General features: G+C 44.5%; 1 protein-coding gene across 1 annotated transcript in view; it reads right to left on the bottom strand.

Moving 5' to 3' along the window:
* Positions 1 to 24,979, bottom strand: part of NBAS (NBAS subunit of NRZ tethering complex) — a 616,392-nt gene that overhangs the window by 246,510 nt on the left and 344,903 nt on the right. The gene's annotated exons all lie outside the window — the stretch shown is intronic.

Raw genomic sequence — 24,979 nt, 5'->3', positions numbered from 1 at the left:
GGCACAACCACTATACGATGTACAGCGCAATACCTGGTATGCAGTGAAGAGGCCGCAGCATGCAGGTGAGTGCTACATCCTCTCCTCAGGCCAGTGACGTCATATGGCATGAGAGCAGCTCAGTCCTATACAAGTGAATGGGATTAAGCTGCTATACCAGACATCACCATTACAAACTGTATGGCACTGTGCCTTTTATGCAGTGTGGAGGCTGCTGTGATCACCTGTCCAACGCCATCTCTTCAAACAGCAGGGGTCCCAAACTGTAGAGCCCAACTAAACCGCATATTTTAGTTCTGTTAAACCCCTTCAAATATTTGTATTCAAATCCGGGGCATCCGCCCTACATTGTGCTATTCCTCTATTATTCCTCCTGGAATTTCTCACAATAAATTGTGAGAAAATTTATGAAAGGGCAATTCTGTATCTACTCTGATACTGATAACTGAGGAATGGCAGAGTTCTAAGAAAGGAGACTCCAGAACTGTTACTTCTTAGAAAACACAAGAATTTACTGAGAAAGACCAGCCAGGGAAACCAAGATGTCCTCCAAAAACTATTGTATCCATTATATTCATTATTCTCCATGTGAAAGTGTAGTATTCTTAGTTTTCTTGATTATGACTTTCTAGGAAACTCATTAAGACGAGGTGCATTTAAGTTTGAAGGTCTTCTGTTTTTTTTCTCCTGTATAGAAGCAAATAGAAACATCTTAGAAGAAGCCGTCATTCTTCGGGTGAGACAGATGGCAGCATTGTCCAGTGCAAAGAACCCACGGACAGCGGCTGGCGATGGAGGCGACTTCAATACTTAAAATGACGACACAAACTTTCCATGAACAGCCTGTAATCACCCATTTGTTTCCACGTGTGGAATGACACCCATCGACATTCATCATCTGTTGTGCGTCTGTGTGTGTGGTGGTTCTAAGAAGACCGGACGTTGTGTGAGAACAAACCAAAGGAGCCTCGGCCACACACCATTTGGTCCGACAATATCACTGCACAAGTGGAGCAAGTGCTTATGGAGGACCACCGATTGACCGTGGAAGAGATTATCGGCATTTCTATAGGATCTGTGAACACCTTCTTGCAAGAAGATCTGAAGATGTGAAAAGTTTTCTTCAGGTAAGTGCTGCAAGCCCGTCAAGACAAGGGTCCTGCTCATCAGGTGCTCCTTATTCAGCGAGTTCTTCATCAACTCTGAAGTGGTTCCTCATGCCCCTTTACTCAACTAACTGAGATGCTTACATGAGCAGCCCTTTCCAATCAGAAAGCAATAATGTGCATCAATTAGCAACTGGAGTGCGATGGCCACCATGAATCACTATAGCGAGGCACCAGGAACTGGTAAATTGGTGGCCGTCAGGGTATGAAAGGAGGGCACTACGTGATATAACCTCCCCCCAACAGTCCTGGGACAAAACTTTGTCTTGGAACCAGAACATTGTTTTAATTTGACACTTAAAGGGGGTTTCCAGGTTGAAGTACTGTAAAGTGAAGTTGCATTACTTTCATGGGGCTGATGTATCCTGTGCGGAGATTCAACTGTTCTCCCTCACAAGATAGTGGATAACTTTCTGATCATTGGAGGTCTTATCGCTGATACCTCCACCAATCCCAAGAACTGGGACTCAGTATCTCCTGCTCACTTCAGACTTATTGCACCCCTACAGTGAGGAGAAGCGGTTTTGTGCAAAAATTGTGCAGTTCCACTCTCTGTAACCCTTTCCAATCCACTGACGTCTAAAGACATTATGATTTAAGGCTGTACAGCTCTGATGTTGGAAGACATCTGTCGGGGTTCTCTTAATGTATATTCCCAGCCTCTCTGCTGTCGGAGCCTATCCAACGTGTCACCTCATGCAGTACTGGCTTTAGCCAGCAGATAGCGCTGTTGTATAATGGCAGAAAAAAGAGTAAGCCCCCTAGGAAAATCAGGATACAAATTGGATTGGAAAGGGTTAACATTCACTTGCAATGGAAGATAGTTGCATACAAGCACTTGGCCCCATCGGAACACATGGAGTGGCAACCACGAACACATGGCCAGAGCTCCATTTAATCTAATGTCATGCTGGGTGGGACACCACAGGACTTGCATTCTCGGGATCGAGTAGTAGTAAGAACCCCCCCCCCCAATCATAAAGTTACCCCCTATTCTGTGGATAACCCCCTATAAATGTGATACTTAATGATCTTGGTTATAAGGTACAGAAAGGAGCGGTAACACAACGGCATGAAGTGGCTTCAGCTCCATGAAGTTCTGCAAAGTGCTCCTGGTGTGAAGCATTAAGCTCTATGATTAATACGGCTCGGTAATGTGCTTCTGGCTGTGCCATCTCTCACACACCCCACTCCTCCGCCATTAATACCTCTACTGTTATTATACGAGGAGCCGAGATCTGAAGGTGACATTACAGAAATGGTTTCTATCGAGATAAATTGTTTTAATTGCTTTACAAATCTGACATAACACAAAACCGCCAACAAAAGAATCTGTTCACAGATAATTAACCGGCGGTTTATTAACTTCCGTTTATTTTCATTTAGAGTAGAAAATACCCGGAGAGACTTGTGGGGGACTGGAAGGTTTTTATCCACAAGAGCGGAATTATCTCACATTCCACGGCTGCTGTGCTCAGGGGGCGTTCACACAGCGCAGATAACAACTATCTCAGATTGCTTCAAATGAGACAAAATGCAATCAGATGGCCGATACAGTTCGTGCAAAGAGGAAATCTCAGCTTTCTGTTGGTTAAAAAAGTTTCTTGCGATTTTTACAAACTCTAGGAGCCAAAAATCCTTGAGGAAACATCTTAAAGGGATGTAGTATTTCAAGTCGCCCCTCCAGTTTTGGTACAAGATTCTGTTGCAGACCCAGAAAAGCCGAATGTATATTACTTGCAGCGGTCGTCCCTCTGATCCAATATGGCCGTCACAATTTTTTAACTACCTAATACACGCTGTCCACTGCTCTTCAATTGGACGGGTCTGATCATGTGAGCTATGCTGGCCAATCAGAACAGGTTTAGTGCACTGGTAGTCTAAAAATATTGATGCACTGTGGGGAGAAGGTTCCTCGCAGCACATTGGGGATTGGAGAGACAGGAAAGAAAAACAACTGTGTGTCATATATCCTTCTCTCCCTAGGATAGAAATTTGTCCCGAAACCAGATAGTTGAAGAAGGTAGAAAAGGCTGCTGTAAGGCATCTCTATCTAATAAAAGCAGCTCAGATACGATGGCCACCCCTGCTGTCATGGGCAGACAATAGAATGAAAAAATCTACCATAAGAAAATAAAACAGATTAGAAAAGTGGAAAATGTTAGATTATATGGTTTTAATTAGTTACAAAAAAACACACAAAAATAAGTAATACATTCCCTTTAAACGGTCATAGCCTAAAGCTTGCTTGAGTATTGTGTGACTACGATATTTTCCCTAGCTCCTTTCTTGCGCCCCAGGAACGCTCTTTACCTCTGTCGTCAAATTCTTGTGGCTCACCTACCGTACTGGGGGGCATTTACTAAGCCTGGCTTTTCCAATTACAGTCTTAGTATAATTACCCCCGAAACACGGTGCACTTATTACATGAAGAGGCGCAGGCCTGCACATGCATTAGGCACGTCCTGGCACTTCTGGGCACCTATATTAGTTTGTGGTGTAAATTATATATAAATCTGTTAGTCAGGGGCGACCTTTTTTTTTCCTTTAAATGTGGGGGGGCCGGCACAAAACACAGATTGCTTGCACAAACATTTAGGCTGGCTGTCCACGGGTGATGCAGTATCCCGCAGCGAAGCTCGGCCGGGGGAGCCACCGCCTGGGAGCAGGATCGTCCGCCGAATCTCTGCCAGTCAGCAATATCTAATAGATAGGCTGACCACAGAGAATGGGGGCAATTCGCAGCATGCTGCGAACTGCCCACTGCGAGCGGAGGATCGCAAGGATTCTCCGCTCGTAGACAGGTGCCGGCGCTTGCCATAGCAATGCTATGGGAAGCGTTGGCCGGCGAATACACGTCCGTGGACAGGGGGCCTTACTACTTTTTTATGCCAGAAATTGGCGCAAAATACTTAATAAATATCCCCTATTGTGCTCCTCGCAAATTGTCTCTCCGAAGATCCTCATCAATCATCTAAACTATGTTCAGCTCATCTTCTCCAGTCAACTGGATCCCAACCTTTTCCCACACCAGTATTGTAACAGACACATCATAGGAGATGATCATTAGCTGCATCATTAGTGACATGCTACACATCATGTGTGGCTTTTCTTAAACGTGTCTGCGTTCACATATTTACACATTTAAAGGGGTTTTCCAGGAAAGTACTACTGATGACCTATGTTCAGGATAGGTCATCCACCACTTGACACCCCAGCAGATCAGATACTTGGGGCATGCAATTACGAGTGCCAACCACTAGACAGAGGTTGAAGCCAACTGCCTTTGCTCTGTACCCCTGTTAGGGAAAAAAATGGAAGAAAAGGGAAAATAAGAAAAATAACCCTTGGTTATAGCCAATGAAGGATCATATCAGTGAGTACAAGAACAACCTACTTCATAAGGGAGGTGCGGTGTCAACACAAAGCTTGACCCACGGATCTACGTATAATTAAGGTGCGTATATCACAAATTCTTGACAATAACCCCAAAGTCCACATAAGTATCCAAGGATTTATTGCAACCTCAATGGAACATGGATAAAGTACTCTGCAATGTATTTCAGGGGGTACAGATCGCCTAGTAAGCATAATAATTTGTCATTTCCCCCAAAACATGTTGCAGCGTACTTTATTCATGGCCCTGTTCCGTTGAAGTAGCAATAAATCTCTTGGATCTTCACATTTGTGGACTTTGGGCTTATTGTCGAGGACTTGTGATATGCGTACCTGGATTATAGAGAGATCTGTGGGTTACCCTTTGTGTTGACAGCACACCTCCCTTGTGAAGTAAGTCGCTCTTTAACTCATTGATATCATATGCTACTCCTTCATTTGCTATATTCCGGTTATGATTTGACAGTAGAGTAAGCATTTCTAAGGCTTTGGATTCCTCCTACTCTTTGAAGGCGAACAGGGCTCAATGGTAGGGTGGTCCACCCTAGGCTCTGTGCTAGGACCACCACAACAGGTGAGCTTTGGTTTATATTATTTGGTCCATACTGCTCTTATTGGAGCGTTGTCCTATTCCTTTTTTTCTTCTGAATGGTGTGTCTATACCCTGCGTATTGCGGTGCTGACAGTGGGCGCCCGATCTGCTTATCAACCAGGGTCCCAAGCGGTGGCCCTTAGCCGGTCAACTAGGATAGGCCATTAACCCTTTCCAATCCACTGTCTGACGTCATTATGATTTAAGGCTGTACAGCTCCGATGTTGGAGGACGTCCGTCGGGGTTCTCTTACTGTATATTGTCAGCCTCTCTGCTGTTGGAGCCTATCCAACGTGTCACCTCATGCAGTACTGGCTTTAGCCAGCATATAGCGCCATTGTATAATGGCAGAAAAAGTGTAAGCCCCCTAGGAAAACCAGGATACAAATTGGATTGGAAAGGGTTAACAGTATTTGCCTGAAAAATGGATGACTGGTTCACTTTAAAAGAAACGGTTGACTGGCATCTACGCGAAACACCACAAAAAAAAAATGTCCACCTTCTAAAAGAGGAACAAATAGCTTTTGGATTGTTTTAGAACGTAATCAGCAAAGACACGCACAGTAGTCATTAGCCTTTTCATCGTCTGTGGGGCTGACTAGACCTGTCATAAATGAAACATATTTCAGGGAATTAATTTTTAAGGACACTGGCATTCCTCTTCAAAATGCCAACTACGGCGTCAAAACATTTAAACAATAATTACACTTGCCATAAAAGTCGAGGAGGAATAAATTGTACATCTGGTCACGGGGAGGGAGGGAAAAAAAAAGGCAAATGGTCTATAACCGGCTCCCATTCTTCACTGGCATCGAAGGCCGAACACCAGCGTCTAACGGCTCTGCGGTTACGATTATGTTTATTACCACGGCTCAACAAATACATTTAAATGGTGGTCAATGCCATAAAGCTCAGTGGAGTAGGTAAACACGAGCTGAAATAAATGATGCGCTTAATTCTCCTTTTTTTTTTTAGCAAATTGTTCTACTGTCCAGATTTTTATCTTTCAAGGTTGAGGTTGCTTAAAAAAAATTCAAAAAATCTACGCAAAGGCCCCATAATGCACTGCAGCTTGGCTTCAACAGAATTCATGTCAGTTGGCGTGTTCACAGCTACAGTAAATCAAGACCCTCCTGGGGTCTGCGTTATGGAACGGTTTCATTTCAGTAGTTGGCAGCTGTACTTACAAATTCACTAAGAGACATTTAGAAAGGTCCATAAATCTGTATTTTTAGAACTCGGCTACAAAGGTGGTTAAAAGGGCAATTCCACCTTAAATGTAGTTGTACAGTGATGTGGTATGCAATCACCGTAGAATATATATATACATACACACACACTGTATGTAGTATATCTTGGATGGCCACTTTCCTAGAGACGCTGGTGCCTCCCCGTATGGAAATTGGACCGGTGATTCCCAGAGTGCAGAATAAAACCACGTGAGCAATTTTTTGTGGCCCGGCTTCACTGTGACTTCCAACGAGGCTTGGTCATTGGTGCTAGACTAGCCGAGGCTACAGTTTCACTGCCAACCTTGTGGGGTTTTCTTGTGCGGTGGTTTGGACAGTATACCAAGAATGGTGTGATCGAGGAAAAACATCCAGAAAAAGAGGATTCAGTGGATGTTAAAAACTCATTGCTGATTCAGTACTATTTCCATGCATCTGCTGCCATGGCTGCACCCATTTTGCTTAGGCAATCAAGACAGACACCCCACAATAGGTCCTACTCTCACTATTAGTAAATGACTTTTTCCTAAGCCTATTGTCTCTCCATCCTCGCACTTTATCCCAGACATGGAACCAGGTCCCTTTAGTTCCCGGGGGCTGCAAGTAACTTTTGCGCTCAACACTTGTTGCTAGGCCCTTGTTGGATAACCCTTGAGGAATGGTCTTCCTCAGTAGATGCCTAGCCGCTTGGCTTTTGGAGAGCGTCACAGCTCGTTCATTGACTGGTCCCTCTCTGTTTGCTGCTTCTTTGAGCCAGCTTGCAATAATTCATGTCCACTCTGACATTCCTTCTCTAATTTCTATTCTCTACTGGTCTCTTCGGATCTTGACTACAAACCCCCTTTCCCGGCTAGGTGAATTTATCCATAAGTCCTCTATAGCAAGAATATTTCAAGAGGTGGGATACAAACTCATTACTAGATGGTATCATGTTCCTTCCAGATTATATAGGATTTTTCCATCTGTCTCCTAACCGCTGGCGATGTGGAACTGTGCGAAATTGAGTATCAAGTTCATGACTCCATCTGCAAGGTCTTACATAAGATTCTACTTCTGTCCCCTGGCCTATACCTCTTGCCCCCTGTGGATTTGCCCACCAAGGTTTCCCAAAAATCTATTTTGAAACATCTAGTCAATGCCGCGAGATCTTGTATCAGAAGCTCTACGAAACTCCTGCTCTGCTCCTACACTCTCTCAAAGGAGTTGATGAGATTACACGAATGGAAGAGCTCACCGCATCGCTGCAAGATACCTGTGATTCTTTTATCTCCTCTTGTACTCTTTGGATTATGTCCCAGGGCTTTGATGGATACAGGTCTACCCTGGCCACCGAGGATTACTACTTCCCTCCTCCCACCTGTTACTTCTCTCTCGCTCTTTTTTCTCTCTTCCTTGCTCTGGCTTCACTATTTACCTATCGTTATCCTCCCCTTCCCCTGCTATACTGTTTCCTACTTGTTCAGGACACTTCTCCTCTGGACCATCTGGTATTGCTATATCTCGTGACATGGGGCATTGGGCCTCAGGCTCTTGATTGTAAATCTTTGGTTTAGTAATGTAGGCATCCTGGTGGCTCCTAAACCTGTTTCAGACTGTTCTACACTCAGTTTTCACTTTTTGATACATCTCTTGTACATGATTAAAAATGTAAAAACAAAAATTTGGCACCAAAAAGGGGTCAGAGGTCGATGTCAGGAATGTTTCTGATGGACAAGTAGTACACAGTCAAAGACATTGCAGCTGAATACAACACTGGCGATCCACCTAACATGTTTGAACGCACGACTCGCTCTTCCTTAGCACAGATGGGATATTACAGTGCTGCTCAGACAACCAATATCAGCGCCATTGCTAAGAGAATCAGAAAGACGAGACTCCAGTGGGCAAAGAAAAAAGAAAAGTGTATCACCGAGCAGCAGAAAAAGATCTCCCGGTCAGTTGAACCCAGATTTCTTTTGCATCATGCTGATGAAGAGGTGAGAATTTGGTGCAAGCAACACGAATCAATGATATTGGTACAAGACAGATCTTTGATACCTGTACTGGAATGATAGATGCACCTGCGCATCCACTCCAGGGACACCTAAGTTAGATAGAGGACAGCACTCAGGGGTAAAACGGAATTTAACATGTAACCAAACACAATATTTTGTGTGGTGACAATGTCTGGCAAGACACCCAGTCATATCCACAGTACTGGAATACTTGAATTAAGCAATCAATCCACTAGGTTTAGTTCTTGACACACCATCCACCAAGGGACATCCACCAATGAGGGTGTTGATTGAATTCTTGGCCAAGAACCCAGACAGTCTTGGTCAAACAGTAAACGTATAGAACAAAAAAGAACATATACCGGCGCCCAGGGGTGAACTGAATCAGACAATACATAACAATAGGTGTAAGATGTGGACTTAAAGCCCATTTACACGGGACACATGTTAGGCAAACGATGCCCAACACTTGTACTGAACGGCTGCTATGTACACTGAACAATCATCATTCGGATCATCGCTCATCGTTTAGGCTGCATAGAATCCTTAACTATGATGTGGGCGAGCCAGTGATACTCGTTCCTGTGCAGCAGGGAGTACATGCAGGAACGAGCGTCAATCATCGTTTGCCTGACATTTGTCTCGTGTAAACGGGCCTTTACTTCACAAGGGAAAGTGGTGTCTATAGACACCTATGCTCTGTCTTCAGCTGTCGGGAGGAGCCGAAAAACAGTGAAGGGGCACAGCCCCCTGCTGAGCGATGCAGTCCCCTGGTTCTAGCAATCCCTTGGGGTGTCAGAAGCGGGACCCCCACTAATCAAAACTTTGTGAAAAGTGCAGTTACTCAGGCCTGCACAAATCATGACCCATCAGAGGATTTCTGGCGACCCACGACATGACTATGATGCCAGGAGGCTAGACTCTTGACGTAGTCATGTAGCATTGCTTGCCACATTTATGTCACGCTAGCCGCTAGCAATAATCTTTACTGGGGTCAAGTTTGAATGGTCATATGAACGGCCACGCTGCACAGTGAGGGAGGGGGTAGCGGGTGTCAGGCATGGAATGTTGTGTTGACCACGCAGCTGATGACCAATACCACCCCCCTCGCTGCGCGGGCAGTCATGACTGTCAGTAAGTTCAGAGAGCGGCACAATCATCTTTCTTAGCAGCTTAAGGGGCAGGTAAGCATAGAGTAATATTGTATATAAATATAAACAACATGAAGGTTTGTGACCTTACAGAATAATAGAATGGATGGTTTTCTAGTGTCTTACTTACAGAGTGAGACGCTAAATACCTAGCTGCGGCCCCAAGAGGTTCGTCGATTTGAATTTTAACCCCTATCTACTACCAATTGTGCCGGCCTGCTTTAAAGGGACCAGATGACCAAAATTGTATTAACTAAAAACAGATAGTGAAACATTTTCCATGTTTCTAACCAAATTTTATTTTCTGTTTGTTGAGTTTTTTATTTAGTTGTCTGTGCATGACTATGGGGGCGGCCATCTTTCATGAGCTGCATTTAACAGCATTTTGAGAGATGCTTTAGAGCAGCCTCATGGGCCACTTCCACAATGGACATGATGGACCCAGTGACTTGTATGGAGACTGTTCTAGACCTGTTCTGTGACTTGTGTAGAGCTCATTTTGCAAGGAGGGGAGTAGATAGTTCCAGCTTATACCTATTGTGAATGGTAGGTCCTGTGTTATCTACATATAGGAGTTACCTCTGTGTAATCCTGCCTGTGATGTTAGTGAGGTGACTGCTTCCCCTACAGACTAGTATTAGGGTCTGTGGCCAGTATAAAAAATGTAGGATTTTATTAAAAATGCATATTGTGACAAAGTTAAATTCCTCAAAAAAAAAATAGTTTAACACAAAACTGTGATTTATATAATAGGTTACCTTCTGATGACGCATTCCCTGTAAATGTTGTGAACTGGAGTTTTTCAGGACCATGGACAGCAGATTTTTGTCGCATTCTGCAGTTCACTGAAAGTAGCTTTAACATCATGCCATGCAAAAATAAAATGGTTAGTTCAGCCTTAAAGGGTTTTTTAGGATAAGAAAATCATTGCTGCTATTTTGCACACACAGTGCCACACCTGCCCATGGGTTGTGTGCGGTATTGCAGCTCAGCTCCATTGGAATGTAGGTTCAGCCTTTCTTCACCTTGCACAGGTCTACCATAGGACAGCACTGATGGCTTGCTATGATTCTGCAAGCAAGGACTGACCAGCATACAAAAAGCCCCAATGGGCTGCAGTAATAAATCAGTAATGCCGTTGTAGGAGTTCACTATAAATGTAAGTTTATTCTCTCCAGCGCATGGAGTGTGACTAGAGAACCTCTACTTGCATCTACATGGCAATGCCGAGTGCCTTCATATTTTTTATATCCACCCTAATGCTTCGGCTTATGGCGGCCATGAGCAATTACATTTCTAAAAACCAATTTCTGCTGCTCTCCGTAAGTCACGCTCATGCAATCAGCCAAGTGCCTTGTATATATTAAATATTACTTGGATCTCTTCGGGTCATAGGCCAGCTTCTCCTGGTGAGACTGAAAGAACTGCATTTAGAGTCTATGAATAAATACACAGTGCGCTGCCGTCTATAATGAGCGGGCGCAGTGGGCATGGAGTTGTCTCCCCCTGTTTTATCTGCACCCGTCATGCAGTCTATGATATACGTGGGGAGGATTTGTGATCCTGATTAAATGAAACACATCAGTCGGGGAATTCTTCAACCTGATTAACTTCAAGTCTGTCTGCCCTTCATCTCCATCTATATTGGAGATAGATGTATGTCTATTACTCTTCAAGAGAGCCATATAATAGCCGCTCTTCACGTTTAACCCTTTGCAATCCAATTTTAAATTCAGGGTTTCCTAGGGGGCTTTCTCGTTCTGTCTTTATACAATGGCGCCATCTGCTGGCTAGAGCCAGTATTCCCGTATGGGACATGCTGGAGAGGCCCCCCGACATCATAGTGGCCAGTAATATACAGTAAGAATACCCTGCCGGATGTCTTCTGACATTGGAGGTGTACAGCCTTCAATCAGAATGTCTTCAGACGTCAGACAGTGGATTGGAAAGGGTTAAAAGGAGTCTATCATTGGGTTTATGCAAAACCTGGGGTTTGGATAGTATGAATCCAAGACAGAGAAGTCTATTGCCCCTGTGAGTGCCTTATTCTGAAACTCTGGGGCTTTTCAGAAAAAAATGCACTTTGAAGTTTGAGCTTCAAGCTCCGAGTCAGCAGGGCGGGTCGCACTATCCTCTGCATGCAGCGACAGCTCTCTCCCCTTTTGTGTATAGGGATGGAGCTATCGGTCATTTTGCAGTGGGTGGAAAGAGAGGACAGTTTGTCCCACTTCTGTGACTCAATGCTTAGGTCTGGGTCAAACTTCAAAGAGCATGTATTTTGAAAAGCATCAGCATTTCAGAATAAAGCACTTGTGAGGGCAATAGGTTTCCCCTGTCTTGGGTTCGTGCTGTCCGTGGTTTGACAGAATCCCTTTAACTGCTCAGTATTACGGAAGGGCTGAAGATGATGGTCGGTGATTCTGATATGGCAAAATGATGGCTCGGAGGGATTTCCATAAAAATGGTACATGAAAACCACTTAACATGATTATATATATATATAATTATTTTTTACATGTATTACCTAAGGCCCATTAACACGGAACAATAATCGCCCATAATTTCGACAGTTTGAGTGATCGTTCTGAGCAATCATTTTTGCATAACTCTATGTAGCTAATTAGCTACTTAAGAGTTAATGCAGGCAGAGCGGGACACCGCCACGATAACTCCGAGAACAAAGCAGCTGTTTTGTGTATGCAAACCGCTGCACTGTTCTCTGAGCTTTCAGCTGGTGTCCCTCTTAGAATTGCCAGCAGGATACCAGCTGAAAAGAATACTATCAGTGTCACCTGCTTATAAAATCAGCGTGCAGCTCTGATAAGATTCATCGGCGATTCCTAATTCCCCCCCCCCGCAAAAAAAATAAAATAAAATAAATCAATCTGTGGAGAAAATGAGGCAGCAGTCATCCTTTCTCTCCAACTACGGTGCAGTATAGCCATTCAGCACATACGATGATGATCTGTACAAACTGTGCAGAACTTGTGGAAATACAGAGGAAGGTTAAATTCACACAAGTATTTAAAAAGTCGTCTGACCATTGTTCATCTATGTGCAGTTCTATATGGCATCCACGTGTGCCTTATATGTTCATTTTCGACTTCTCTATCTCATACAACAGGCCCCAATTGATTTTCTTCTGCGTCTCTTAGCAATGGATCCGTGAAATTTGGACAGCACACAGGCAGCATTCCCAAGAAGTCTTTTTTCCCCACCCTCATTGACTTCAAGGGGCAAGTCTTATCCAGAAATTGGATTAGAACTGAAAACAGACAAAGAGGTCTCTGCCTCATTTATTGAACACGATGCTTTCATCCCGGATCCCATCCCTATGCCGTTTACAGCATATAAAACAGAAACCAAAGACCGAGCCAGCACTGGAGAGAAGAGAACAATGGGAAAGGAGCCTTAGCCCTAGGAACACCTAACTTTATGGGAGTTACGGGAAATGCTATGTTGGGTTTGCATGGGGCAGTGGAAATAGTGGCTACAGTGAGAATACAAGCAACTGCTTCCGTATGATTGTTGTCCATGATTACTGACCTGCATGCCTTCCTGCTTACCCGTCCGGGTCTTCTTTTCCCTCTACTGCTGATGTAGAGTTAGTTTATTTTGTAAACTTCTGCTTTCCCACGGAAATGTCAACTGCAGACGGGCCACTAATTGGACAACTTCCATTGACTTCAAGGGAAGCCATCCATGCGGGAACCGCACTGAAATGGAGCATGCTGGGACTTGATTTCCACACCCCTTGGTCCACAAATCAAATCTGCATGCTTTACTTCAGTTGTGGACGCCCGCGTTTCCCAATGGACAGCTTGAACTGTAGATCATCCGCACGAGTGTCCCACGCGGATTCCCCAATTCAAATCCGCCTGTGGACGTTGGGCCTTAGGAAAGAAATAGCAAGGCTAAAAGCTGGCACACCTGCGCTCCTGAAATCCTGGCATCAGATTAAGATAAAGGAAGTGCTCAAGCACCGGCATCCCCTGCGACGTCTGTTCATAGAAGAGGTAGTCTGTCACACTGGCAACAGCCAGTAAACAACTAGAGAGAGGAATCAAGATCTGGAATATCTGGAGAACGGAGCATTTCATAAACATTTTATGGGTAAGGGCATTGTTTTGTAATTTCGAACATGCTGAAATAGGTTTTCCGAGATCAGATATATGGCACAGCGGTGTACATGCACATTTTGGATGCCATACAACATTCTCTATTTTGTTTAGGCATGGGACTGAAGTCCCCTATTCTAGAGATCATGGGGTCACAACATCTATCACTTAACCCTTTCCAATCCAATTTGTATCCTGGTTTTCCTAGGGGGCTTACTCTTTTTCTGCTGTTATACAACGGCGCTACCTGTTGGCAAAAGCCAGTACTGCATGAGGTGACACGTTGGATAGGCTCCAACAGCAGAGAGGATGGCAATATACAGTAAGAGAAACTTGATGGACGTCTTCCAACATCAGAGCTGTAGAGCCTTAAATCATAATGTCTTAAGACGTCAGACAGTGGATTGGAAAGGGTTAAGACTAGAGATGAGCGAGCATACTCGCTAAGGACAATTACACGATCGAGCATTGTCCTTAGCCGAGTACCTGCCCGCTCGGAAGAAAAGGTTCGGCTGCCGGCGCGGGTGACATGTGAGCTGCGGCAGTGAGCGGGGGGAGAGAGGGAGAGAGAGATCTCCCCTCCGTTCCTCCCCGCTCTCCCCCGTCGCTCCCCGCCGGCAGCCGAATCTTTGCTCCCGAGCGGGCAGGTACTCGCTGAGGGCAATTCTCGATCGAGTAATTGCCCTTAGCGAGTATGCTCGCTCATCTCTAGTTAAGACCGTTTCCCAGCATGATACCTTTCCCATATCCATTTGCTCCCTCAATACCTTCCCATTCTGTATTGATGTAAACATCTGCCTGATGATATAAATGATGAGAAAATGGCGCAATAAGTCGGCTGAAGTGCGATCGCCCGGGGAACATTCCGATGCATTCATTCTCTCTCCGTAGCAGCTTTAGGATTAATATTGTTTCGAGATGATATTTCACTAGAAAAGCCAGCGCTACTTAATACGAGAACCCCTAAAACACATTTATGAGATACCGACTACATTAAAACCTGCAATTAGTACATTTTCTATGAGGCGTTTTAATGAATAAGTACAAAGACTGCGAAAGTTGCTTTTTTTCCCATCCATATTCAGCGGGATGGATTTATGCGTTCCTACAATTTAGGAGTGCTGTGTAATTTCTCGGAAAGAAATATCTTCAGTCAGATTAAGAAAAAAAGCTTTGATGGCTTCAAGTACAAAGGCAAACGGCATTAATGTGTTATTACTTTTTAAGTATTACTCCCACAAGAACACACAAACAGAGCTGCCATCTTACAAGGGAAACTCATTTACGAGAATGATGGCTTTGTTTGGGTAAAACTGTTTCTGCGCGTGTAATTTAGCACGAGCTACGTGAGAAAATGAATGGACTGCGGAGGCTGGTTGTAGGAACGTGCGCTGCTTGGATAAGAAGACGTGACTGAGACACCGCCACGTTCTTGAGTCATCCTCACTTTTAATGCCCGCTGATGTGTCCTTGATCCCCCTCGGATATCATATGATTGACATACCCCAGGGTGCGGACCTCTGACCTATGCTGCTACCCATACATTTATCATTACACAGAACCCAATCCAATGGATGCTTGCCCATGTTATACTAGAATGGGCCAAACCCACCAGAGAGCAGTACCTATCTGATATGGCACCCATATGCCCTAAGGGCTTAAGGAAAGCAGATGTTGTAGTGCTATACAACCTTTAACCCCTTAACGACTGCCCATATGCCTTTTTTCAGCAGTCATAAGCGGGCCTTATTCTGATACGTGTGCCTTTTTACAGTGCTGCATTAAAAACCTGGCACAGATCTCCCATGTGAGGAAAACCGGGTGTCTGCTGACAGCCCAACACCTGCTCTAACAGCAGAAACTGCCAATCCATGTTTAACCCTATATATGCTGAGATCAGTGCTACTGTGGCCTCTAAAAGGCTGACAGAGGGAGGGGGCTCCCTCTGTCATCCACTGGAACCCTGCGAGAAAAATAATATTTATTCTGCATGCAATGTCGTAAAAAAATTGAATCCAAAAGATAGTGGCAGAATTTCACTTTTTTTTCACAATCCCCCTAAAAGAAAAATAAAATGACTATTACTACTACTAATAAAAGTTATACAATATATCATGGGCACCTCAGAATGCAGGTTTGCAAGCCAATCCTGTTCCACACAAGGTGAGTGCCAGCTGTTTGTGATAGCAGCCACGCGCCAGCAATACCCACAATGACATCTGGATAGGTTATAAGTAGCTGATAGACGAGAGCGCGCCACTTGAGCCCCCCCATCCATCAGTTGATCGTTTGATGATCCGATTGATTTAAATGCAAGTTAAGTTGGCATCGTAACTTCCTCCCTTGCCCGCTGATGACAATATCCAGCCCGCGGCACTGGACAGAAGGCCAAACAATCAGCTGAAGGACAGTGTTCCTGAGCGGCAGAACCCCGTCCATCAACTACTGAGGATAGGTCACCAGGTAAAAATATAACAGACAACCCCTTTAAATGCCCCAATTGTTGTTTGGGGTCCCATATGCTCCACCTCACCACACAAAATGAGATTGCGGAATGCCGTTTGGTTGTCTTGTCAGTCAGGGACCTTCTGAAGCAGCTCAAGGCTACCATGAATAAACGGCTGTCAAAATGCAGTATAAAATTGTGACTTAATGAGCGAGAAAACAATCACAAAAAAAAGTAAATATAAGGAAAAAAGTTTTATTAATTACATCACTGGGAAAAGTAAACATTTTAAAAAAATGTCCCTCGTCCCATAGTAATTATTAAACAATAAAAAAAAAAATAGTATCGCTGCCTCCATAAGAGTCATATCTATCAAAGTAACCCATTAATTACCCCGCATGGTAAATGTCAGAAAAAAATACATGTTGTCAGAATTGCGCACTTGAGGTCATCTGGTCTCCAAGAGAGAAATTAATAAAAAGCGATTAACTCACACAAACTCCAAAATGGTACCAAAAGAAACTACAGACCACCACACAAAAAATGAGTACCAGTACAGCAAAAGGAAAACTCTATAAACTAGATTGACCCGATGTTCACTACGGGGACATAAAAGGTTTCTAAGGTGGTGGTTGTGAACTTCTCAATCTGCTTGGTTAGGTGATTATGTAGGCCGTCTGCAGACGACCGGGTCGGATGCCCTGCAATAATTCTCGCAGCGGGACCCGACCCGCGCCCCTGCAGGGACCCGTGCGGCTCTCACCTGCTCCAGCCCTCTGATGTGCCAGCTGGCGCATACGCAGAGCAGAGCCGGCGGCCAGGGAGTGACATTTCTGTGTGTGCCTCTGAGAGACCCGCACAGAAATAGAACATGCCACGATTTGTTTTCCGCACGTGATTTCATGCGGACAAATCGCAGCCGTCTCCATAGGATTGCTTTTTCTAATGCAATCCTATGGCAACGTCCACAGGCGGAAATTCTGCAGGAAATCCCGCCACGGAATTTCCGCCCGTGTGCAGGGGGCCTCAGGGTGTTACTTATCGCTCTTTCTTTCACTGTCTCTCTCAATCACTCTTTCTGCCTCTAACGCTCTCTCGCTCTGTCTCGGTATCGTTGTCTCTCTATCCCTCTCTCACTCTGTCTCTATTGCTCTCTCTCTATCGCTGTCCCTATCGCTCTCTCACTTTGTCTCTCTCTATCGTTCTGTCACTCTGTCTCTCTATCGCTCTCTCTCTGTGCCTATCTATCGTTGTCTCTGTCCATCGTTCTGTGTCTCTCTATCGCTCTCACTCTGTCTCTCTATTGCTCTATCAGTTTTTATCACTCTCTTGGTTGGGCAGTGTATGATGCAGCTTAGCAGTGTATGCTGTGTTGCTTAGCAACGCTTCACTCATTTCAGCGCATGCCTGAAGCACAGCAGCGCCACCCATAGACTTAACATTGCAACTTCGAACCTGCCTGACAGTCCCTGAATATATTAAACTCACATTTGATGATTTTATAGCACCGGTGAGCGTTTGTGTCATCTAATGACCCCAACATCATCCACCAAAGTTACAGCAAAGGGGTCAAAGTGCGGTGCAAGAAAAAGCATGGAGGCTTATTTATATCAGATGTGGCATTGCTATAGTCATATTGACCCGTAGAATGAAGTTACCATGTCATTTTTGCAGTAATACGTAAACTGTGAAAACAAGACGCTCTCACCAAAGATGGCAGAATTATTATTTGTTTCTCCATCTCACTCCACTTAGAAAGTTTTGCAGTACATAATTTAGTAAATTAAAAAGCACAAGTTACAAACACAACTCTGCAGAATCCGGGCCTCACACAGCGATGTCAATGGGAACACGAGAGAGGATTACTTCTTTTAAATTGCGAGGGGAAAAACAAAAATGTAAAAGGGTGGGTTAAATTTCATCTGTTGTTAACAGGTAATCAATGGCTTTCAATGACTCGTCAATAACCTTGTGGGGAGGCGGGCGTTCCACTTGTTCACCAATCACAGAATTGTACGCAAGTGAACAACCGTCGTTTATACGCTTCGGCGACTATTGCGAGTGACTATTGAGGTGATAGATGCCCTCTGTAAAGCCGTCCTCAGGGTTAATCCACACTTTTTTTTTGGCTGTGTGCAGTCCATGCAGTCGGAATCCATGCATTAAAAAAAAAATGTAAAAATAAAATTGTAGCATGTCCTATTTTTGACTGTATCATGGACAAGACCACAACATGTGATGCCCACTGCCCCACACACTGACGTGTGTCCGTGTGCTGTCTGCCAAGAGTTGCATTCAAGAATCGCAGGTGGAAGTGTGAATAAGCCCTATATTTACATGGGATGTAGGCCAGTGAAAAACTGACTCCACAGCGATATCTATGCAAGTATGATGGGTTTTTGGTTTTACATGTACCAGGTTTACATGCATTTAAAAAAAACAAAAAAAAACAACACATCGCATGGTTCATTAGTACAATGCTTTAAAACTAGATCGCACTCGCATGCAAATCGCACGTGAAAAAGGATCGCACAAAAATAGAGCCTACAGTGATTTTTTTCAAACTCCGATAGCCCGAGTACAAAAAAAAAAATGTATGTTACTATGCGAGTTCTGCCTAATATCAGGCAATATCGCCCATGTGAATCCGCCCTCCGGATCTATGGAGGCCCCCTGGACTAGCGGCAACCCCAATGAGCTCTCCTGCACCCGCCGCTCACCTTTGGACCTACGACACCGGCTTTATGTACTCTCGTGGAACTATTTTCAGTGCCGAGCAGTTTCTGAGACTTCCGACAATTAAATGTCAATCTCAGCACGCATATTAAAGTGGGGCAAGCGACGCGTGTCATTCCTCTAGCCGCTCCTTGGACAGGAGGATTTGCATTTTCAGCACAAAGGATCAGTCATGAATTTTTCATCGGTGATGACTGACGGTCCCTCCAACAAGCAGGCGGCTTTCTACGTTCCAGGCAAACTTCTGGCCACGACAAGACGGAAACTTTATCATCATATCAAAGTGAAAGGAGAAGGGAATACGAGGGAAGCGACAGCGGCGGACGCGCTTCGGATCTGTTAAATTGCCGGTATCTGAATTAATACGTGATTAGGTGACGGCACTTAGTGGCTTTGCGCAACAGAGAAATTTCAGCCTTGGGTTGATTGCTGTCAAAAGTAGTTCCATTTAATTCTCTAACGAAGGATATTCAGACTCGATTTAGGGCTGTGAAGTTCTTCCTACACGACTCATCCACAAGACGCAGGTGCAGCTCATTGAAGCCCATGGCTGACTGGCATCTGCCGCAAAGCGGGATTCGTCATACCTCGCTGAAAAGAGAACGCCGAGACCTGGAGAAGAACACTAATCCCATATTCATTAGCACCTTGTCTGATGGAGCATCTTAGCAAACACATCTCTACCCAATGTGGGAGAAAAGGAATTCACAATACCGACGGATTACTAATTTCCTTCATTTCCATATATACTGAACACGTATATAGTCACGCACGATAGTCTGACAGCTAACGGGTCCCAGGAAGTTTGCTGCATATATACCAGGGCGAGTCAAAAAAGTATCCGCACTTCGGTTATACTAAAACTTCCGCGGGCCGCATTAATTGAAATCCACGTACTTTCATTGACTCTATTCACCGCATGTCACACGTCTGTGCATCACATGCGTAATCCGCGGTCGAATAACGGTCGTGAGAATAAGCCCTTAATGGGGGAATATGAAAGCTTGTTGACAGGTGGACAAAGTGTATTATTGAAGAGCAGGGAGATCATGTCAAAAAATAATGTATTTGTCTTTTCTCAAAGTTGATCAAATTTGACAGCCGGTGTGCGGATAATTTTTGACTCACCCTCGTAAACACTTATATCAGGTTGCCTGATAAACAATCTATTGCATTGCATGAGGACATGGCAAATGTAAAGTAAGCATGCCTGGCACCTCCCTGCACTATTCCTCCGGTCTGGTCCCCTATCTGGCTGCCACAGTCTTCGGCTTTGCCAGTAGGATAGTTCAGCACACACAGTCCTCAAATGAGGAGACTCACAGATGGGATGAGCAGAGAGACCTCCCCGGCTCCGGACCATCTGAGAGCGGGTAAGTATCTTCAACTTTTCCAAGCAGGGCGCTGGGTATGTTGACTATACATTTCCAATGTATGGCCAAATTTTTGTTTGCACTGAAGGGTCACTTTACATGGGTTAAACGGGTATTCTCATCTAGGAAGCTTATCCCTGATCCACAAGGTAGGGGTTAACTTGCTGATTGCTATCGGTCTGACAGCCCCATTGGATGTCACTTCCAGCATGTTCCTATATTAAGATAGAGGCAGTCACACATGAGCGACACCACTCCATTCCCTTCAATGGAAACCGCCAGAGATAGGCAAGTTGAAGTAAATGGGGATCACCAGCAAGATAGGAATACCCCTTTAAATATTAATGATCTATCCTTAGAATAGGTCACCGACATTAGATTGGTGGATGTCAGACTTCTGACACCCATACCAACAAGCGAGCACTGCAGCCTCTTCACTGTATACCAGACACAGCGCCGTACATTGTGTAGCAGCCGTGTCTGGTATTGCAGCTTAATCCAAGTCTACTGAAAGGGACTGAGCAGCGGAGAGGCCGACGACCAATAAAAGGGACGTCACATGCCACAGGAGGGGGTCGCAGCGCTTGCTTGAGCATCATGGCCCTTTGAACCAGCCTATCAGCAGAGGCGCTGTTAGTCGGACGCCCGCCGATCTGATATCCTAGGTTAAGGATAACCATTATAGGAACGTCACACTATCAAATAGCTCTTTTCCATGAAGGATGAAATAACGGTCACAACCTGCATATCCATCATGCTTCATGTAATGAAGGGGAACGCTGCATTAACACTGCGGCCTAATAAAAGCTAGATTTCGTAACTGTGGACCATTGGGTTTTTTTAAGAAATGTTGAGCCTCTAGAAAAGCTCAGTGTCTTCTGTATACATCGTATCCTCCAAACAGATTCATTTTTTAGTTTGTCATCCATTCCCAGATTTCTACGGCTCTGTAGTCTGTACCAAGGTAAAACCATGCAAACGATATGTAAAAAGTGGTAGCAACACAAAGTTCTAAAAAACGGCACATTTGATTTGTTACCAAACTCCAGAATATTTGTTCTAGAATCCTATGATATTTTAGGGACTCGTTTTAGTTTAGTTTTTCCCTTCCTACGGAACTGGCTGATAATTTGGAAGTGATCAACAAATATTAGGAGGCCGGATAGGGTCTTCATCAGTGATGTCTTGTGAACCTGCCTTGGTGACAGCTTTACAGGACACCACCAGGCCTTATAGTAGGGTGGCATCACCTGTCAGATGCCATGGTTTTAATACTGAGTATATTTCTTATATATAACTTTGGGCATGGGTACCCAAAACTATATAAAATAAATAATTCGGAAAATCCATTTAACACAGCCAAAACCATTGTAAAGCAACCGAAAGATCAAATAAACTGTGTCATAAAGAACTATCATAACGTGTGAAGAGCCAATTAAAGGGGCCACACCGTCGAAAACACATTTTTCCATGCTTGCCCCACTCACCTGATTGCCTGTCCCACTCCGTAGGTCTCCTCTGTGTATTCCAGTCATTTCCATGCAGTGCAGCCTCCTGTTTGATGCTTATCAACCACCATCTTGATGGTGAGATGTTTTACTTTCATATCTATCCCATGAAGTGCAGCATTAGTTAAGATATACCATTCTTGCCTGCTGGAAGCTTGGTATTGCAGACATTGAAATAAATGGGTACTTTTCATGCAATACCACACTTTGCCACTGCAGTGGGGACAGAGCTGTCAACTTCCTGCAGAAATTGGCTCAGTGCACAGGCACGCTGGCCTGAAAAACAGTTAATCTGTGGAAGCCCCGTACAACTGTACAACCCATTTAATGTCTCCGAGCTCCTTCATCACTAGCAAAAACATCATCTTTGGTGATTTCAATGGACACTGTTCCCTTTTTTTTTTTATATCGGAAAGTAGGTAAAAGGTCATTTTTGTTTCTTACGGTTCTACAAGGACTCCAATAATCCAGCATATATGGTAGTTTGGAAGGTCCTATGAACTTTTACTGCACTGTAATTAATAATCCCCCTATATTGCAAGTGTACAATGGCAGAGATGATTGATGTAAGAGAGTGTGAACTGACTCAGCTATAAGCATGCGGAGAGGCTTGGTGACAGCGCGGGTGTCAGTGATGAATGGGGAGGACTGTTGAGTCCTCCCGCGAGCACAATACAGCAGCTTTAAATATTAATATTAAACCAGCAAAACACATTAAGGGCTATTTATCAGTGAACAGCAGAATGGCATGTGTAATTCAAATAGGACTGCGTTCCAATAAACTTCCCCTAAACACTTCACCGTCACATCTCTACTAAAAGGATCATGCGTTAAAAAGTATCAAGCCTTCGGATTGCAGATGCTAAAGAGCGGCTAATGTCTGCTGCTCATATGTACAAACATGTCTCCGGAGGATCTCAGCAATGGAGATACATGAAGTAAGGTCAAGAGTACGGCTGCTGGGTAGAGATGAGCGAGCATACTCGTTAAGGCGATTTACTCGAGAGAGAATCACCTTTTTCGAGTACCTGCTGGCTTGTCCCTGAATATTCGTGGGATGGGCTGCGGGGGGCTGCGGGGTGGAGAGTGAGATATCTCTCTCTCTCCCCCTCTCAATCCCCTCCGCAACCCCCCAATCACCCCTGCACCACCCACCCTTCCACCCTCCCGAATCTTCAGGGACGAGCCAGCAGGTATTCGAAAAAAGGCGATGCTCTCTCGAGTAAATCGCCTTAACGAGTATGCTCGCTCATCTCTACTGCTGGGATTTCTATGGAGGTCCGACTTGATAAATCCTTCTAAAAATTACTATAATCGCCATTCTTGCAGCTCTTCTGAATTTGAATGCAACCAAGGACAACATGTACGGAGGTTGTATGTTCTCCCCTTTATGTGGGTTTGCCCCCAAAAGATTGGCTTTTTATGAAATTGTCCAGTATGTGTGTGTACCTGAGATAGGGGGATTCAACTGTGAAGGACGACAACCTCTATACACATCTATCCAATATGTTGGTGATCAATAAGCAACAGGAAATACATATTATTTAGGTATAATATACTATCGCTCTAAATGAAGTTGCCCAGTTTTAAACTATCGATGGCTTATACTCAGGATCGGTGGTCAACAGTAGACTGGTGGGAGTCTACCATCCAGAACCACCGCTTGGTATTGCAGGCTAAGTTCCCATTGAAATAAATGCTTGCAATACCAAGTGTGGCCACTACAGTAGGGACAGAGCTGTCTCATTTCTGCACAAATCAGCTCAGTGCACAAACGAACTGCTTCAGCAAAGAGCTGGTCGGTAGGGGATCTGGGCAATGGGCCCTCACTGGTCTACTATTCACAACTAATCCTGAGGTGTATTATATATAAAGCGCTAAACTGATAATATGTAAATATTTCCTGGGCTTGACAAAAAGTATGGCATGATAAACGTATGATTACCAGAAACACTCAGCCTGTTTGGTTTTATATGGGGTCACGATTGTCCAAATAATCGCTAGAACAAGCAAATGCAAATGGTAGTTGTTTAATGTGAACAAGGCCACCAACAGAGTGACCAGCAATAATCTGTTCACTAATCGTTAGTCGTTCCTATTTGAGTGAGTTGTTCATGAATTTCCATGGATATTTCCCCTACGAACAATATGTCCACAAAGTACTAATACACATTAAGAGCTCTGTGTAAAAGCGAACAAACCCCTGCCGTCCGTACGCTTCAGAGACTCTCCAGAGTGACTAAGTGAGCGATAGTTGCTCAGTGTAAGGCCTCATGTCCACGGGCAAAATATGATTTAAGATCCGCAGCGGATCTCCCGCATGCGGATCCGCACCCCATAGGGATGCATTGACCACCCGCGGGTAGATAAATACCCGCGGATGGTCAATAAAAGGGATTTTAAAAAAAATGGAGCATGAAAAAATCTGGACCATGCTCCATTTTCGTGCGGGTCTCCCGCGGGGACGGCTCCCGCGGGCTTCTATTGAAGCCTATGGAAGCCGTCCAGATCCGCGGGAGACCTAAAATAGGAATTTAAAAGTATTTACCCATCCGGAGCGGACCGGGAAGGTCTTCTCTTCCTCACGGCCGGATCTTTCTTGCTTCGGCTTGGCGGATGTGCCCGGCGCATGCGCGCGGCACGTCGACGACGTGCCGCCGGCGTGACGAATTCATCCGCCGGCCGAAAAAGAAGATCCGGCCGTGAGGAACAGCAGACCTTCCCTGCCCGCTACGGATAGGTAAATTCTTTTAAATTCTTCTTTTCAGCGCTCATGTCCGCGGGGCAGGAGGGACCCGCTGCAGATTCTCCATGTAGAATCTGCAGCGGATCTGATTTTCCCCGTGGACATGAGGCCTAAAGGTAACTTTAAGGAGCAGAGCATATTCCTTTCTCCATCTGCACTGTATAGAAGACATCATAGCAGCAGGCTCCTCCAACCAACTCAGAGAAAACTGAAAATTAGAGATACAGGCTGCAGAGGGGAAAAATAGTGATAACTGCAGGATATAAGTAATGTAATGGTCAGACATGGGGTTACACCTCATGAAAACACATATGGCAGATGATTCTGAACAGTCACCTGGAAGTGCTGGCACACTTTAAAAAAGTGAAAATTACATATTAAAAAACAAAAACATATATTTCGCTCTATAAGACACACCGGATGATAAGACACACCCCCATTTTAGAGGCGGAAGATAGGGAAAAAAATATTTTGAACTCACCCAGGGATAGTGCAGGGGATAGAACCAGGCGATGGAGCAGAAG

The sequence above is a fragment of the Eleutherodactylus coqui genome, chromosome 1 (genome assembly GCF_035609145.1).
Source record: "Eleutherodactylus coqui strain aEleCoq1 chromosome 1, aEleCoq1.hap1, whole genome shotgun sequence".
Classification (NCBI taxonomy): domain Eukaryota; kingdom Metazoa; phylum Chordata; class Amphibia; order Anura; family Eleutherodactylidae; genus Eleutherodactylus; species Eleutherodactylus coqui.
The sequence above is the reverse complement of the archived record's forward strand: the minus strand, read 5'-3'. Positions and strand labels throughout refer to the sequence as shown.